Source organism: Balearica regulorum, chromosome 20, assembly GCF_011004875.1.
Source record: "Balearica regulorum gibbericeps isolate bBalReg1 chromosome 20, bBalReg1.pri, whole genome shotgun sequence".
Classification (NCBI taxonomy): domain Eukaryota; kingdom Metazoa; phylum Chordata; class Aves; order Gruiformes; family Gruidae; genus Balearica; species Balearica regulorum.
The window spans coordinates 3644591-3653324 of record NC_046203.1 but is presented as its reverse complement, the minus strand read 5'-3'; the positions used below and the strand labels follow the sequence as shown (position 1 = coordinate 3653324).

At 42.4% G+C, this 8734-nt stretch overlaps 1 protein-coding gene across 3 annotated transcripts in view; it reads left to right on the top strand.

Annotated features, from left to right (window-relative positions):
- The first annotated feature begins 278 nt into the window (after positions 1–278).
- Positions 279–8734, top strand: part of RC3H2 (ring finger and CCCH-type domains 2) — a 30000-nt gene continuing 21544 nt past the window's right edge. For 2 of the 3 annotated variants that reach the window (XM_075772792.1, XM_075772794.1), the window contains exon 1: positions 279–441. The gene's annotated coding sequence lies outside the window, so the exon portion shown is untranslated. Of the gene's footprint in view, positions 442–548; positions 786–8734 lie in introns of those variants that run through there. The other variant, XM_075772793.1, reaches the window with a different exon arrangement.

Genomic DNA, 8734 nt, shown 5'->3' with positions numbered 1-8734 from the left:
TAATCAACGCTAGCAGGGAAGACGGGGCGGTGCGCGTCGAGAAGCTGCTGAGGCGTCACCGAGGCTAGGCGCTCCGCCAGGGGGCGCCGGCGGCGGCCGCTCCGCCACGCCATCTCTATGGCCTTCGCTTGCCCACGGCGCCGGGCACGCCTCGATGGTTGCTCGCCAGGCGGCTCCCACAATGCCCCGCGAGCCCCCTCCCACCGCGGTGGTCACGTGCGGGGCGGTGGCGGGCGCGGCGCGGCCGTTGGGCTCTCGCGCGGCGGCGGGCGGGTCTCGCGAGAGGGGGCGGGGCGGCGCTCCCGGCTGTCAGCGCGATGAGGAGGCGCCGCCGAGGCCCCCGCCGCTGCCTCCGCCGGGCCGCGCCGCGCTGCCCGCCCCATGGCGTGTGAGAGGCCGGGGCCGCCGCCTACTCCCGGCCCCGCCGCCCGCGCCTCGCAGGTAGGAGCGGGCTGCGTGGGGGCGGCCGGCGCGGGGGACGCGGTGACCCGGCGGGGCCCCGCCCGCCCCCCCCCCCCCCACTTCCCCCGCCTCCCGGCGCCCTGCGGGGTCCCGGCGCTGCGGAATCCGGGCGGGGAGCGGGGCCGGGCCTCGCCCGCCGAGCGCGGCCTGTCAGCGCCCCCGCCCCGCCGGGCACCAGCCGCCGCTGCGGTACGGGGGAGGGGGCTGCCCGCCCGCCCCCCCCCCCCCCCCCCCCCCCCCCCGCCGCTAGGCCAACCGGGGGACGTGGGGCAGCCATTTGATGGCGGCTCCGAAATGACGGCGAGAGCTGGGGCTGGGCACAGGTGCGCGGCGCGGCTGGCGGCTGCTGACAGCGGCCTGGCGGAGGTGTGGGGGGGCGAGGCTGCGAGGAGACCCGCTGGGCCTTCCCGCGGCGGGCGCCGGGGCTGCTCCGCGCTGGCAGTGGTGAACGGAAGGCGGTGAGGCTCCCGGTTACCTCGCTGGCAGCCCTTTCGGTATGCCTCAGCACCGAGCAACCTGTTCTGTGGTGTCCTCCAGTACGGAGGAGAATTGCACCGGTATCACGAGTATTCCCACTCTTGTGGAGCTGTGCTTTAGGGTAATGGTGGAGAAGAGTCATGGTGGAAAATAGGCCCTAGAACTGCACCCATCGTGTCACGTTTAACGTGTCTTAAACAACAAAACAAAACAACTGAGCAGGAAAAGCGTGTCTTAGTTCTGCTGATGCTTGAGGTGTACCGAGGATTTTAAGTTACATGTAGAAGTCAGCACAAAGCCTAGAAAAGGGCAGCAATTGACTGGAGAGTGATGAATATTCCGTTACAGTCAGGGTTCAGAGTGGAATCGCGTGGATCTTTAATGAGTGAAAATAATGGCAAAGTTTAGGCTGGTGACCAGGAAAATTTCTGATCTAGGTCTGTTTCACTTTAAGTGCCAACTTAGGATTTTGGTTGGATTTAATTGTAATTTCTGTAGCTACTCTTGTAGATTATTTTATCATGCCTGTTACAGCTGTATCATAATGTTGAAACAAAAATTAAAAACAGCTTTTTGAATTGCAAGGATATAAATTTTTAATTGTGATGGAAAAGAGCTTCTCATTTTACATGAGAACCTATGAGTACAGTTGTAAATTTTCTGAATCAAACTACTCTTATTTGACCTTTTGGTCTGGGTTAAACATCTGTAGAAATTCTAGAAATTGAAGTTTGTGTTGCTAGTATAAGTATCGTTCTGTGAAGCACTGAATTCTTAATTTTTGTAATTAATCATTTCCCTGAGAACTACATGCCTTTTTATTAACTTTTTCTTGTTTCTGCAATGTAAGCAAAGCTTTCCGCAAGAAAAGGTTTCTTATTAACTCGTGTTCCTGTCCTCTTTGAGGTCACGGCCATTTCTCTCAAAAATATTCAATTCCAACAATTTCAGTGTCAATGCTTGAGATATCTCAAACTTAAATCCTAGTCTTCAGTATTGATCTCTTTTATTTAAGGCTTTGTTGATTTACAGGAGATAGAATATTTACAGTATTCAGAGAGTAATAGCTGGTAGCATTTGTTTTGTTAGGTGTATGGTATGTTTTGTTTGTAAGATTTTGTATACCCCTTAATGGGATGAATAGAAGTGGCCTCTCCTTACTGACTGGACAATCCTAATGAAATGGGGGAAAAAAAAAATCTATATCCATGGGCATATTAGGCTCTTCTGTACAAACTTTAAAAAGGCTTTCTGACTCCTGTGGAACCCTCTGTTTTCTTGCCTATGTCTCAGAATGGAATTAGTATTTCATTAAAATTATTTGAGATATGTTAGAATACGGAATTTCTCTTTCATAAAATGTATAGTTTAAGCATGGAGGTCATGCTTTAAAAATAAAAAAAGGCATGGGGAGCCAAGCCATCCATGAGAGTCCTTATTCTCTGAAAATATTAATGAAGAGCAAGGAATTCCTAAGTGTATCTCTTCTTGAAGTAGTTGTGTAAAAATAGATCTGCTTAGAAATAGATTTCCTTTCTCTGCATTCAGTATGAGCTCAACTGATTTTGGTGGCAAAGAAAATTTTTCATTTATTTGCCCTTCAGTTACTCCCAAAAAGTCAACACTGTTACAGGAGCTGAATTTGTATCAGGCTTGTGGCAAGGACAAACTCTTCTGTCAGTGACACCTACAAAACACCAAAAACCCCACACTGGCATTACATAAGTATATAGGAAACTTTTAAAAATCTGGTAACAGGATTTCTGCTAGCAGCACTTGAACAGGAAAGAGCAGGTGTGAACTGTTGAGGATACACTGACTCTAGTGTTGACTTGGCGGGGATTTACCTCTGAATTGAGTGAACTTTGGCAGCCTCTGAGCAACCTGAACTTAAATTTGTATTAGGGAGTTGTACCACTGTTCATAGGGAATTATTCTTCAGCCATGTGTTTTAGGGAGGGAGAGGGGATCTAAGCTTTAATTTTTTGAGAAGATAGCAAGTGAAGCATCCCATAGGTGTTTTGGCAAAACATAGTCTGGCTAGAGATCTGTGTTCTAGTATGTCACCAAGCTTTCTCTTGATGATAACTTTTCTGGAATTTAAATTGGGCTGTAAATATGCTACCCCCAGTAGCATTAATGTTCGGTGAAAAAATGGCATTGAAATACTGTCTTTAATGGTCATTAAAGACTCTGCTTTATATATAGAATTTCACGTGATCAGAAGAGACTTACATGTGACAGATATTATGGAATGTAGAAATAAGCAAGTCTGCTCTGTAAAGAGGATTTATTTTCATTTCAAGCCGTCATAGCTGAATGATGCAAAGCTATTATGGGGATGGCCCTTTTCTAAGCCTTTAATGAAGCTAGTTTTTTAGATCTGTAGATTATGGCAGTTGAAGAGAAATTAATAAAAGATTCTAGTCCTTTCAGAGGCTGATAATTTAATACTGATAATTTGATTATGTGGACACTATGTTTTTGACCCAGGCAGGATGTTTTCAGAACTACATCATTTAGGAAGGCAGGCAGGCAGACTTGAAGAAGCTACCTGCTTATAGTGCAAAGAAATGATTAATCTGCATAAATGGAAAATTATAATGGAGATCACTTAATAAAGAGAATACCATGATCTCTGCAGTCAACATTAAGAGCAAGTCAATATCAAGGACTCTTTAATTTAGTGATTAAAAATCAATTGAATTCTAAGATTTAGGCTGAAATCCACAGTGGGATTGTAATTGGACTATCTTGATTTGTGAAAATGCCATATAATCCCATAAGTTTTTCAGGATTTTTCTTCATCTGTAGAGAAGACTTTCCTTTGTTCAGCACTGACAGAGTTACTTCATGTCGCATTCTCATAGAAGCTCTGCTTATTAGACTTTCCTTTGCCTGCGTCCCACGAGGGACCTGATCAAGTAGGCCTGAGCAGAGCAGACCTAGCGTGGAGCTGCAAGACTGCCGCTGCTGTTCAGAAACATGGCTGCTGGTGTGACGCCGCTGCTTTGCTTTTTTCCCCCTAGGCATTTGCTTAGGCTATAGGGGAACAGAGTTCAAGCCTTCAACCCTTCCTTTGAAAAGGGATGAAACTTGCATATCTTGCATTTTGGTAAATGCCCTGACTCTGGGCAATGTGCAGTTTTGAAGGGGATTGCTCCCTACCCCATGTTGAACCTGTCTGACTTTGAAGAGAAGAAAGTTTTCTCTAGGTTGAGACCCATGCTCACCATGCTACCTAGGAATTGGGGCACGTGGCTGGGGAGGAGGCACTGAGGTTTTTTTGTTCCTTCCTCGGAGAACCATACCTAGATTTGATCCAACGACTGATTAGTAAAAATGCACAAATAATCTTTAAAAATGAAGCAAAATCCAAGTCGTCTGCTCAGGCAGCTGAAGATGAGGCTGCAGTTGTCTTTGATGAATATTTGGTCCTTTTATGTCTGAAGAATAGCTTCAAGGAGAGGGACTGAAATTGCCCCATCTCTAAATGTGTGTATTTGGATGCTTCTTGGTAGGATGAAAACATGGATTAAAAGTATTTAAAAATAATTGAATTTATATCTTTTAGTGTAATTGAGAAATCTAGTCACTGAATTAAAATGTAAGGCAACACCAGCACCACTAACTAAAGATATCCCTTTATTTTTTGTGTAAAGTTGAACTCCTGAGGTCCTTAATTTCTGGTGTGGAGAAGTCAACATCTCCTCCCGGTGTTAGGCCTCTAAGCCCTGGATAAAGGTAGACTTTAAGATAAAGCACTGTCATCAGAATTTCTAATTAGCTAGTCCAGGCAATGTTCAGCTCCACGTGCTGGCTCAGTATCCTGCCGTGGGGTTCTGAAACCTCTCCTTGCCTTGCTTAACAAGTACTAATACTCAACTTGGGAGGCCAAGCACCAAATGTTCGACACTGCTCTTCACAGATCAAGCCCTCTGTCTTTAAAGGTTTGTTGGAATTCCTGCAGATTTGTGTCATGTCCCCATCTTCCAAATAGCCCTTTATTATATCTGAACAAAATGTGGTATTTTTTGGCTGGGTTCTGGTTGGCTGTTTGCGTATGTCCTGATAGATCAGAAAAGTGGGCAGAACAGACAGATAACTGCTAAGCCTGATGCCGTAGCCTTTCCTGAGAAGCATGTAAATTTAGACCTTTTTCCAGATACCAACTTCCATGGAACATATATACATTTCAGACGTGATACATCTCTATCAGGTTTGCTCAAAAATGGTCCAAGGGTCCTGAGGCTTATCTGGGAGAGGAGCAGATCAATAAAAGGCATGATCACCTAAGATTGATTTCTTTAGGAAATCGGGATTAAATTAACAATGTCCAAAGGTTGTTGAGTAAGTACAATGGCTTGGATTAGTTGAAAAGAATGCCATGGGATTAGGTAGCTAAAAGTTAATGTAAAATAAGAACACCTAAATCTTACCACTTTGAAGATTTGTAAATGGTACGACTATTCAAGAAAGGGTTTTGCTTCACTTCCCCGCCCTCCCATGTCATCAAATATTCTGGTCTAAAATTATCATGAGAAAATCAGTCATTTATCACCGTATCACTGTTACTACACTCCATTGCAACCATTACTACAGTGGGGAAATGTTATTGTATTAGAAAATTACTCAGCTGTAATAATTTTTATTTATTATGTAGTTTATGAACTTAGACATGCATTTTTCAGTTTGTCATCTGAAGTATTGCTTCTAATAGTAATACTACAAAATCTATTGTAACTATGCTATGTAAACATCTTTTAAGTAAAAACTACCATGTCTTTTCAAGCTGTCTACCTTGTACGTTTGACCAGTTTCTGGATTGGCCATTTCTTTGGGATTTTTTTGCAGGGTGCTTCTACTTCGACAGCGAAGAGAAGCCCTGTGTATGTATAGAGATAGAAAGCGTGTCTGCCAGAATGAACAGATAGACCAAGGGTAATTGTGCTGAGTATTCCTCCACTTCAAGCCCAAACCGATATCTAGTTTGCTGCCTTTAATATGCTCTCCTCCTTTTGTTTGCTGAATTTGGAGCACTGGAGCAATTTGTTGTTCAAGAGGACATCCCTGAAATACATTGTTTCTGACAAGGAGCAAGAATCTGTTAAACATTTGGCTTATGCTTTTTGTAGAAGTTGACATGATAATTAGGAGATTGTTTTCTTAACACACTGGAGTGCAAGAATGGCAGGATAGCTGGCATGCTTAATAGAGTATGGAGACTTCCTCTGCGTATGACTGCTTGAAGTTTTAGGAGTTGAGAGCTTTCCCCAGCTGTTTGCTGATTTAATTAGATTTTTTTTTTCCTGTCAAGAAATCTGAAGGTCAACACATGCTTAGTAGAATCTGTCATTTATGATGATTAAACACACAGAGATGGATCTTTAAAAATCGGTGGTGCACACTTTAAGAATCTGTTGTGTTTCATTTCTATGCTGGTCAGGAAAACAAACAACTATATTTTAAAAGCTTGTAAATAGAGAGGTGGCTGTTTCTTGTAAGACTCTGAAGTATCTGTGGAAACTGAATGTGGGTACTCTCTCAGAGCAGAGATTCCTACATTTGAGGTAATTAATGAGCAGTGTGGAAATAGAGACTGTTTATTAGGAGATTGCCAGCAACCAACAACATATTAGCAACTGAGCTGTGTGTGTACTGGCCTTTTCTTAAACTTTTCTCTGTGTGAGTCATGGTAGTAACACACTTCCCAGAGTTGCCTAGTTTGTGCTGTTACCTGTGTCCTGCACTCAGGTGAAAAAACACCGGTAGTGTTCCTAGGTCAGCAGTAGTGTTGGTGTTAGTACCTTGACACTTCTGGTAATGCTGGCAAAAAGTTTTAAGGAAAGTGTTTACTGCAAGGCTTTACGCTACAATTCTGTGCATCTCTCGTCCTGCTCTTTTGGTAGGGAAGCTGAAGTAGGTGTGCTAAGGAAATGGTGGCATTCTTTATAGAGGAATTAAAAATCTTTCTAGCATGTTGGCTCATTGTTTGGTTTTGTTTTTATTTGTTTTCCTTTTGAATTTCCTTGGTTAAGAGACACATGTAGCAATAGCAGATTAGAGGACTGCATTTTTTTTATCCTTGCAAGAGTTTTGATTGTGCCTTCCTAGAAGTTGGATGAAAATCTGTTTTGTTCAATGCATGTGAATATTCTGGCTTATGATAAAAGTCTTACCTCAGCAGTATGGTTTTGAAGGGACAGGTTCAACTTTCAGTTTATTGTGTTTTACACTTACTACGGGAATTCATTGAATTCATGTGGGGGAGAAATCACTGCATAATATTGAAAAGCTCACTGAGATAAGGACATCTTGTACAAGTATCCTGTTACTTAAAGGGCACTGAATGTTCATAGTACTAAATAGAATTTCTAAACAGATGGTCATAATTAACATAAAATACATCCACATATCGAGTCTATTTGGTGTTCTAGTAATTATTTCAATGGTCCGATACTTTAGCATTAATTAAACTGTAGCACAGCCAACAATGGAATTGCACTAAAGAGTCAGTGAATTCAAATGCAGAGGGGAGATCTCAGCTTCCTCAAAAAATTACCTTCTTTCCATCATCAGAGGAAAAAAAAAAGTTAAACATGTAATTAAAACACTTGTGTATTTGCATTTCTAACAAGCTGCTAGGAGAAGCTTGTTCATAGCCTTAAAGTGAACTAACTGGTCTCTAGGTTGCATAGAAAGTCAACATCGTTGCACATTGCAGCAAAGGGTGGGGCTCTTTAGCTCTTAGATGAAGCTTTGAATTTAAATCTTCATGATGAAAGCTTGAATGTAAGCGGTTTCGATTAACTTCTTTGGTCTGTTATCTTTTTCAAGAACATAAGTTATATAAGATAGGATGTCTTTCAGAACAGTTTCTGTAAATCCATATTTTCTTTGGAATACATTTATATAAACGATTTGCATGGTACCACTGCACTGAGTGAGATGTTTCAAGAGGTAAGACTTAATAGCAGGCCAACTGAAGTTAGTGTTTGCTGTATCGTAAGTTTTGTCCTAAATACCTGAATTTTCAACACATCAGAGATTTTTCTCGCTATGAGTTCATGGAAGTGGAGTTGCATTGTCGTGTAAGGTAGAGATGTGAAAAGCAAAATTGAACGCAGTGGTCTCTGCCCTTGAGTGCTCCAATGGGTTCTTGGGAGAAAAGGGGGAAGTAACACAAGAGAATCATAAAACTAAAAACTAATCTGTCATTCTTTTAGTGTTTTCTTATGATTCGTAACTTCTGTTAATTGACTTGTCTTTTACAGAAAAATAAATTTTGTCTTTTAAAAAAAAAGCAAAACTTTAGATCTGAGTAAGATCTGCAGAAGGAAGGCATTGTTCAAGTGGAAATAACATTTAAACTCTCTCCCCCCCCCCCCCCAAAAAAAAAAAAAATCTGCATCTTCTCCCCACGCAAGGCCCATTCTGCAACCAGGGAATGCTTTCAGGGGTTTGAATACTCGAGGTTAGGAGTTTGAAAACTCAAGGTTAGATGAGAGAGTGTGAAAGATGGTTACAGTGATTCATGGCTTTATGCTTCCTGTGCCAGTAAATGTCTTCCTCTTCCTACACTAAAGGTGTATGTAATTCTGTGAGAACAACTTTAATGCTATTTATTGTGAATAGGTTCGACTTCAATTTATGGTAGTCTGCATTAATTCAGTTCATGAGCCTTTTTGGTACAATTATTAAACTAACACAAAGTTGGGGTTTTTGAGTACTTCATCATAGGGATTTGGTTTTATTCTGTAAAATATTGAAATGGTGGGGTTTTTTAATTAAAAAT